Consider the following 7309-nt stretch of genomic DNA (forward strand, 5'->3'; position numbering starts at 1 on the left):
TCTTTTAAGCCAAAATTTTGGGGTGATTTGTTACATAGCAAAAGATAACCAGACCTGATTTGGGGACCTGGAAATGGAATATTAATATAACAAAACCTAAAACATGGCAGTGGCTTTGGAACTGAGCTACAGGCATAAATTGGAAGGGCCTTGAATAGTTTAGTAGCAGAAGTCTTATGGCTTGTGAGGTTGTCAGTAAGGCTTAAGGAAGGTGAAGAAAACATATTAAAGCTGGAGATAAAGCCCTTGTTAATAAAACTGTTGCCCGTGATAATGTCGAAAAAGAACATATACCTAATGGGTCAGTCTGAACATTTTTCAAGCTAAAGGGTAAAAGCTGCATCTGGTTTCTCATAGCTGTGCATCATAAAATATAATGATGAGTTTTAGAAGAAATTACTCATTTTTTCAAGCAAAATTTACAGAAAATATAAAGGAGTCAAGACTTGCTGGTTTAGAAAATAAAATCTTTCTCTGATGATCAGTCTCTTCCAGCAAAGTATTCCCAAAGTAAAAAAAGGTCTCAGGACAAAAGTCAAATTCATGACCCTGTCACAAAAGCTTCTTAGGGTAAAGACAAATCTAAGCATGTAATTGTAAAACTGCTAAGAGCCCAGAAAGATTTAGTCTGGTGCCTTCTGAATCCTTGCAAACAGACAAAAGCTTAACGATCCTTTCCATTAAACGATAGGAATTCTAGGAGTAATAAAGTCATTGATCCACAGTAGCTTTACAGGGAGCCCCAGCTAGACAAGATTTGTTGATATGACTGTTGTCTAATGAAGTAAACCCTAATACAATCAATAACATAGGAAACTTAAAAGCTTTTTAAGAAAATTATACTTGTAAAAAATCAGCTTGGACTATAAGGAACAGAGATGGCTTCAAAATGAAAAGAAGCTTTTAAACCCTGAAACTTGTACAGGCAGGAAGCAGACTCATCAAACTATTGAACTTAAAATAAGTACTATAAGAATAACTCAGGGATGGAGCCAAGAGCTGATGAGAATCACTGCAGGCAGTAGAACTGAATCCTAATGAAGGAATTGGCAACATGTGCCCAGTTGGATTTGCTGTGGACCAGAGACTGCTACATGCCTTTTGCTTTCTCCCTTTTTGAATGAGAGTGTTCATGTAGTTATCCTATTCCTAACCTACCATGTATATATTGGGTATGTAGGGGGCAGATAATTTGTCTCTAGCCCACAGATTTTTAGACCAAGAGGAATGGTACTTTTTCTCTAGGAAAAAGTACTTTTCTCATTGCTTTTCTTCCTTTAAAAAAAAATTTTTTTTTTTTGCCTCTTAATAATTTTGGTCTTAAATTCTTTTTTTTAAAAAAAGTTATTTAATTATTTATTTGTTTGTTTATTTATTTTATTTTTAGAGAGAGGGGAAAGGAGAAAGAGAGGGAGAGAAACATCACTGTGTGTTTGCTTCTCACTCGAGCCCCCAACTGGGGATCTGGTGTGCAACCTAGTCATGTGCCCTGACTGGGAATCGAACCAGTGACACTTGGTTCGCAGACTGATGCTCAATCCACTGAGCCTCAGCAGCCAGGGCTAAAAAAAGTTTTTTTAATCACATAATAAAATGACAAAATATATTTGAATGTAGCTTGAATGACTGTAAATAAGCACAAAAATTCTACTTCCTCTTTAATCTCATATCTTAGTATATGCTAACTGCCTGGTGTATAGTTAGTTTTTTGTAGATGTTAGTTTCTTTTATCATTATCTTTACCCATGGTATCCAGTACCCCTATGCTGGCCATAGCTCTCCACCTCTACAGCATCTTCCCCATCCTCCCTCATGCTTCTCTATATGCCCCAGACATTTTCTGGAATTCTATTACCATCTAAACTCTGAACTTGGCTACCTAACTTTAAAAAGAAATAGAGTGCTTAGTTAATGTGAATAATGCATGTATTAACAATAGAAATTTTACTTGAATAATAGCAGTAGCAACCTTCAGTGTTTACCCACTGAAGTAAGCAGAAATTTCAAGCACTTTTATAGGCTGCTTTTGTTTATTTTGGGTAAGAACCCTTAAGTTGATACTCAGGTCATGATAGTTCTTGTTCCTTTTTAATGAAGAGTTGCCATTTTTAAGGGATATAATATAGTGTAGAAAACTGCTAAAAACTGTCCTGGCTCCTCACCATGCTATGGGACATCTGTAAAGGATCCTAACCTAATGAAAATTAACATTAATAGCAATGTTGAAGATGAAACCTAAAAGAATGAGAATTTTTAAAGGAAAGGGGACTGAAAAGAAGAAGGGCAGTTTTACCTGAACTGTTTTGCCTTGGAAAATAAATGTGCCCGTGTAGTTCTGTAAGTCAATGTATATATGTACAGTTAACCCTTGAATGACATGGGTTTGAACTGTACTGGTCCACTTATTCATGGCTTTTTTTTTCAATAACTACTGTAAATGTTTTTTTTTCTTATTAACCTTTTTTTCTAGTTTACCTTATATAGGAATACAGTATATAGTACATATAACATACAAAATAAGTTAATTGTCATATTATTGGTAAGGCTTCTGGGCAATAGTAGCTATTAGTACTTAAATTTTGTGGGAGTCCAAGGTGATTTTGGACTGCACGGGGCATCAGTGCCCCTAACCCCCACACTGTTCAAAGGTCAAATGTGCACATGAATACACATTTGTTTATTTAACCAGTATTATTATCACTATGTGACTCGGTATACTAGCTGCTATGGGGATGAGCTAAATACTGAAGGACTGGTGCAAACAGTATTTGGCACCCTGTAATGTGTGAGACCTGGGAAATGCTCTGATGTGCTATGCCTTAGGGAAGGTTTTTGGATAATGCTAAAGCATGTCTTACTGCAATGCATATGCATCTTTAGGTTAAAAAGTAATACTGAGTTCTCAGGAAAATTTAATCCCATCAACAATAGCACCTTTCCATAAACAATTGAGTTGACCAAAAAGTTCATTTAATTTGTTTTCCATAAAGTAACAGACACATTTTTCATTTTCACCAATAACTTCATTGATTCGGATACTTTGAATATGTCGGCTATCTCCCGCTATTGGCTTCTAGTGGGTGGGGGTCAGGGGTACTGCTAAACATCTTCCAATGCATTAGACAGCCCCACAGCAAAGTATTATTTGGCCAAAATGTCAATAGTACCAAGAAACTTTGCAAACCACTTCTTAAAAAAATTTATTTTAAATTATTATTTATTTTTAAAGAGAGGGGAAGGGAGGGAGAAAGAGAGGGAGAGAAGCACGAATGTGTGGCCGCCTCCCACATGCCCCGGACTGGGGACCTGGCCCACAACCCAGGCATGTGCCCTACTGGAATTGAACCAGAGACCTTTTGTTTCTCAGGCTGGCGCTCAATCCACTGAGCCACACCAGCCAGGGTGCAAATCACTTTTCACACATTCAATCAGTCATAGCATCTTCATGCACTGCACAAATCCTTTGTTTTTTTGTTTTTTTTTGCATTTTAGTTGACATTTTTACCTTTCTTGAAATAATAAAACATAATACACCAAAAATGTTGACTGTTTTCTTCCATCTTCAATGTTAAAATGACTGCCCAAAAATTCACCAATTTTGATTTTTTTTTTTAATGCACGCTGATATGACAGTTATCACAATACAATTTAACAAAATTGTTTCGCATGAAGTTAAAGACAACTAATTGCTACTAGAGCCATCATATGGAAAAAAAAAAACTAATGAACCTTTTGGCCAACCCAATAAAAGCTTGCAAAACCTTAGTATAAAAAGAAACCACCTAACTTTAAGAATGAACTTATTACCAAGTGAATTTACTTCACAAAAGAAAATTTTCATAAAAAAGGCTACTGTAGATTTTGGTGTGCTTGTTTTTAATTAACATTTTTAATTGTTTGGTTTGGTCCAATATTGAATTTGAGTTCAAAGATATATCTCCTCTGAGGATGAAGTCTAAAGAGGCCAAGTAAATAATAGAAAATCAGAATTTCCAAATTTTGCAGAGCAGTGAGTGCTCTCTAGTCCTTCCATGGCAAACAGTATGTGTGACTTTTTCTTATTCTACAAAATTGAGCTCCTTCCTAAATAAATTGCTCTCATTTTTATCTTTTTTTTTTCTTCTTTGCTCAGTTTCTTCTTGTTTGCTTAGTGCCTTCATTTCTTCCTGTGTAATATATGACTATCTTTGGAGAAGAAGTGATGAGGCACCAGAAACAAGGGTAGACTCACAGCTGTAACCCGACTCATTATGGTACTCTAGGCAGGTCCACCAATCAGGAAACTGGGGGTGTCAGTACTAGTTAGGGAGTTAGTTGCTTGAGTTGACTTTGGGTCCTTGGCAGTGGAGCTCCTATGTATTTCTGTTGCTACCACTTATCTTATGAGCAGGTGGTCCAGTAGTGAGTTATTCTGTGTAAGAGGAAGCAAGGACTTTGGAGTCAGATTGCCAGACGGTTATTTCCTTTTTCTGCTATTTAATAGCTGTGTGACCTCAGGTAAATTTTTAATCTAATGTATCTTCAATTTCATTGGTTGTGATACCATGAGAGGTTGTTCTGAAGACTGCAGATAATATAACTAAAGTACCCAGCAAAATCCTACTATCAGGGAAATGGCCCTGTTACTAGATTAATGTTCAGGAAATGGCTCAGAAAAATATTTATAAAGCATAAATATGTTATTTTCTTTATATATATTTTATTGATTATGCTATTACAGTTGTCCCAATTTTTTCCCTTTTGCCCCCTCGCCATTCCCTCAAAAAATCCCCTGCTTAGTTCATGTCCATGGGCTGTGTGTATAAGTTCTTTGGCTTCACAATTTCCTTTACTATTCTTTTTATTTTTTTTGTATGCTTTATTGATTATGCTGTTACAGTTGTCTCAATTTCTTTTCCCTTTGCTCCCTTCCACCCAGCAACCCCCCTCCTTCCAGCAGTCCCCCACCCTTAGTCCATGTCCATGGGTTGTGCATAAAGCTCTTCTCAACATCCCCCTGTCCATTCCTCATCCTCCTACTATGCTTCTTAATTCCTGCACCATTTTCCTCCCCCTTCCCTCTCCCAGCTGCCCTCTCCCCACATGCTCCCCATACCTATGATTCTGTTCCCACTTTAGTTGTCTGCTTAGTTTACCTTTGTTTCCATTCCCTAGTTTCTGTAGCTGATAGTTGTGATACTGTTTCAATTTTAATATTCATAGTTTTGATCTCCTTTTTTCTTAAATAAGTCCCTTTAACATTTCGTATAATAATGGCTTGGTGATGATGAACTCCTTCAGCTTTGCTTTGTCTGGGAAGCACTTTATCTGCCCTTCCATTCTGAATGACAGCTTTGCTGGATAGAGTAATCTTGGTTGAAGGGCCTTGCTTTTCATCACTTTGAATATTTCCTGCCAGTCACTTCTTGCCTGCAAAGTTTGTTTTGAGAAGTCAGCTGACAGTCGTATAGGCATCCCTTTGTAGGTAATTCTCCTCTTCTCTCTTGATGCTTTTAAGATTCTCTCTTTATCCCTAACTTTTGGCATTTTGATTATGATGTGTCTTGGTGTGTTCCTCCCTGGGTCTAGTTTATTTGGGACTCTCTGTGCTTCCTGGACGCATATGTCCATTTCCTTCCCCCAATTAGGGGAGTTTTCCTTCATTATTTTTTCACATACTTTTTCAATTTCTTGCTCTCCCTCTTCACCTTCTGGCAACCCTATGATTCAGATGTTGACCCATTTATAGCTGTCCCATAGGTTTCTAAGCCTCTCCCAATTTTTTAAAGTTCTCATTTCCTCCTTCTGTACTGTTTGATTGTTTCTTCATTATGTTCCAATTTGTTGATTTGGACCCTGGTTTCCTTTCCTTTACACTAGTTTCATGTGTATTTTCCTTCATTTCAGCCAGGATAGCCTTCATTCTTTCCCCATCCTATTTAATCTTTGTTGTCAGATCTGTGAGCATCCTAATCACCAATGCCTGTTAAGTTTTCTATCTCATCATCCATTAGGTGTGCTATCTGTTCATTGCTTAGTTGTGCCACTGGAACCTTGACCTGCCCCTGCTTCTGGGTCATACTTCTCTGTCTCATCTTTCTGTGTTTGCCTCTGTGATTTGGGCAAGGGTTGTTGCACTTCTTGTTATAGGGAGCAGAGCCCTAGGTATTCGTTGGTGGCAACCAGTTTACCGTTTTGGCACTGAATGTGGGGGAGGGATCTGAGAGGGAACAGTGCTGGTTGTCACTACTTTTCCAGGCACTTCTCCCCCTTCCTGTACTAAGCAAGCTGCCTCCTTTTCGAGACTGGCAGCTTCTTTCTTCGTCCCAGCCCCCGACTTCCTTTCACAGTCAGAAGCAATGTGGCTCTATTTTCCCAGGCTCTGGAACTGCGAGCTGTGTGGTCTAGTTTGGGGCTGGGATAGTTTCTCAGGTTTAAATGGTATGACTGTGTTTTTTGTCAGGGCTGCTGCTAGTCATGCCCGCCCGCCACTCCCCCACGAGCCATGCTTCCTCTAGCTGTGCTGCCGAGAAGCACCGCCCCCGCAGCCACCTCTCTCCGCTTCTCTCTCTCTCCATCCAGACTCTGCCCCTCCTACCTTTCTGGTTGATTATTTCTTCTTTATTTCTTGCTGAACTTCCCTGTAGTTTTGATTTTTTGGATTTTCTGGGTTTTTTTAGTTTTGAAGTGGTTGTAAATTTCTTTAGTTGTGAGGAGAAGCAGTGCGTGTATTTACACCTCCATCTTGGCCAGAAGTCTCTCCTTTACTATTCTTAACATCCCCTTCTCTATTCTGTACCTACCAATTTGTACTTTAAAAAAATATGGAATGCTTCATGAATTTGCATGTCATCCTTGTGCAAGGGCCATGCTAATCTTCTCTGTATTGTCCCAGTTTTAGTATGTGTGCTGCCGAAGAGAACATTAAATGTATTATTTTCTTTAAATAATTATTCTTTGGTGCTTTTTAACTCTTTATCTCCTATGCCTAATTGAGATGCCTACCAACATTGTCAAAAACAATAGTCAATCCGAGTTTTTTCTTATTGATTGATGTTTAACCTGTCTGAGACTAGGAAACTCCTCCTTGCTTGTTAGCAATTGCAGCAGCAATTGTATTACATTACTTGGATTGACAAATAAATAGCCAGGAGTCATTCTGCATGACAGCCATCAGTTCTGCAGAAACTATGAAACAGACCCAAACAAATAGTTGGGTTCCCTGGGATTGTGGATCTGTATGTTTTCCCTTCATTTAAGTGCCAAATGCTCTTGACTGTCTTTCAGGGCAAAGATGCATGACCACTGACCACTGAAAGCATCTTTGAAG

General features: G+C 38.3%; 1 non-coding gene across 1 annotated transcript; it reads right to left on the minus strand.

Annotated features, from left to right (window-relative positions):
- Positions 1-6797: 6797 nt before the first annotated feature.
- Positions 6798-6902, minus strand: LOC150012059 (U6 spliceosomal RNA). The gene has a single exon (XR_016510876.1). It is a non-coding gene; the product is annotated as a U6 spliceosomal RNA (small nuclear RNA).
- Between the last annotated feature and the right edge of the window lie 407 nt (positions 6903-7309).

This window comes from Furipterus horrens, unplaced genomic scaffold (genome assembly GCF_987537825.1).
Source record: "Furipterus horrens unplaced genomic scaffold, mFurHor1.1.pri manual_scaffold_4, whole genome shotgun sequence".
NCBI classification, from domain to species: Eukaryota; Metazoa; Chordata; class Mammalia; order Chiroptera; family Furipteridae; genus Furipterus; species Furipterus horrens.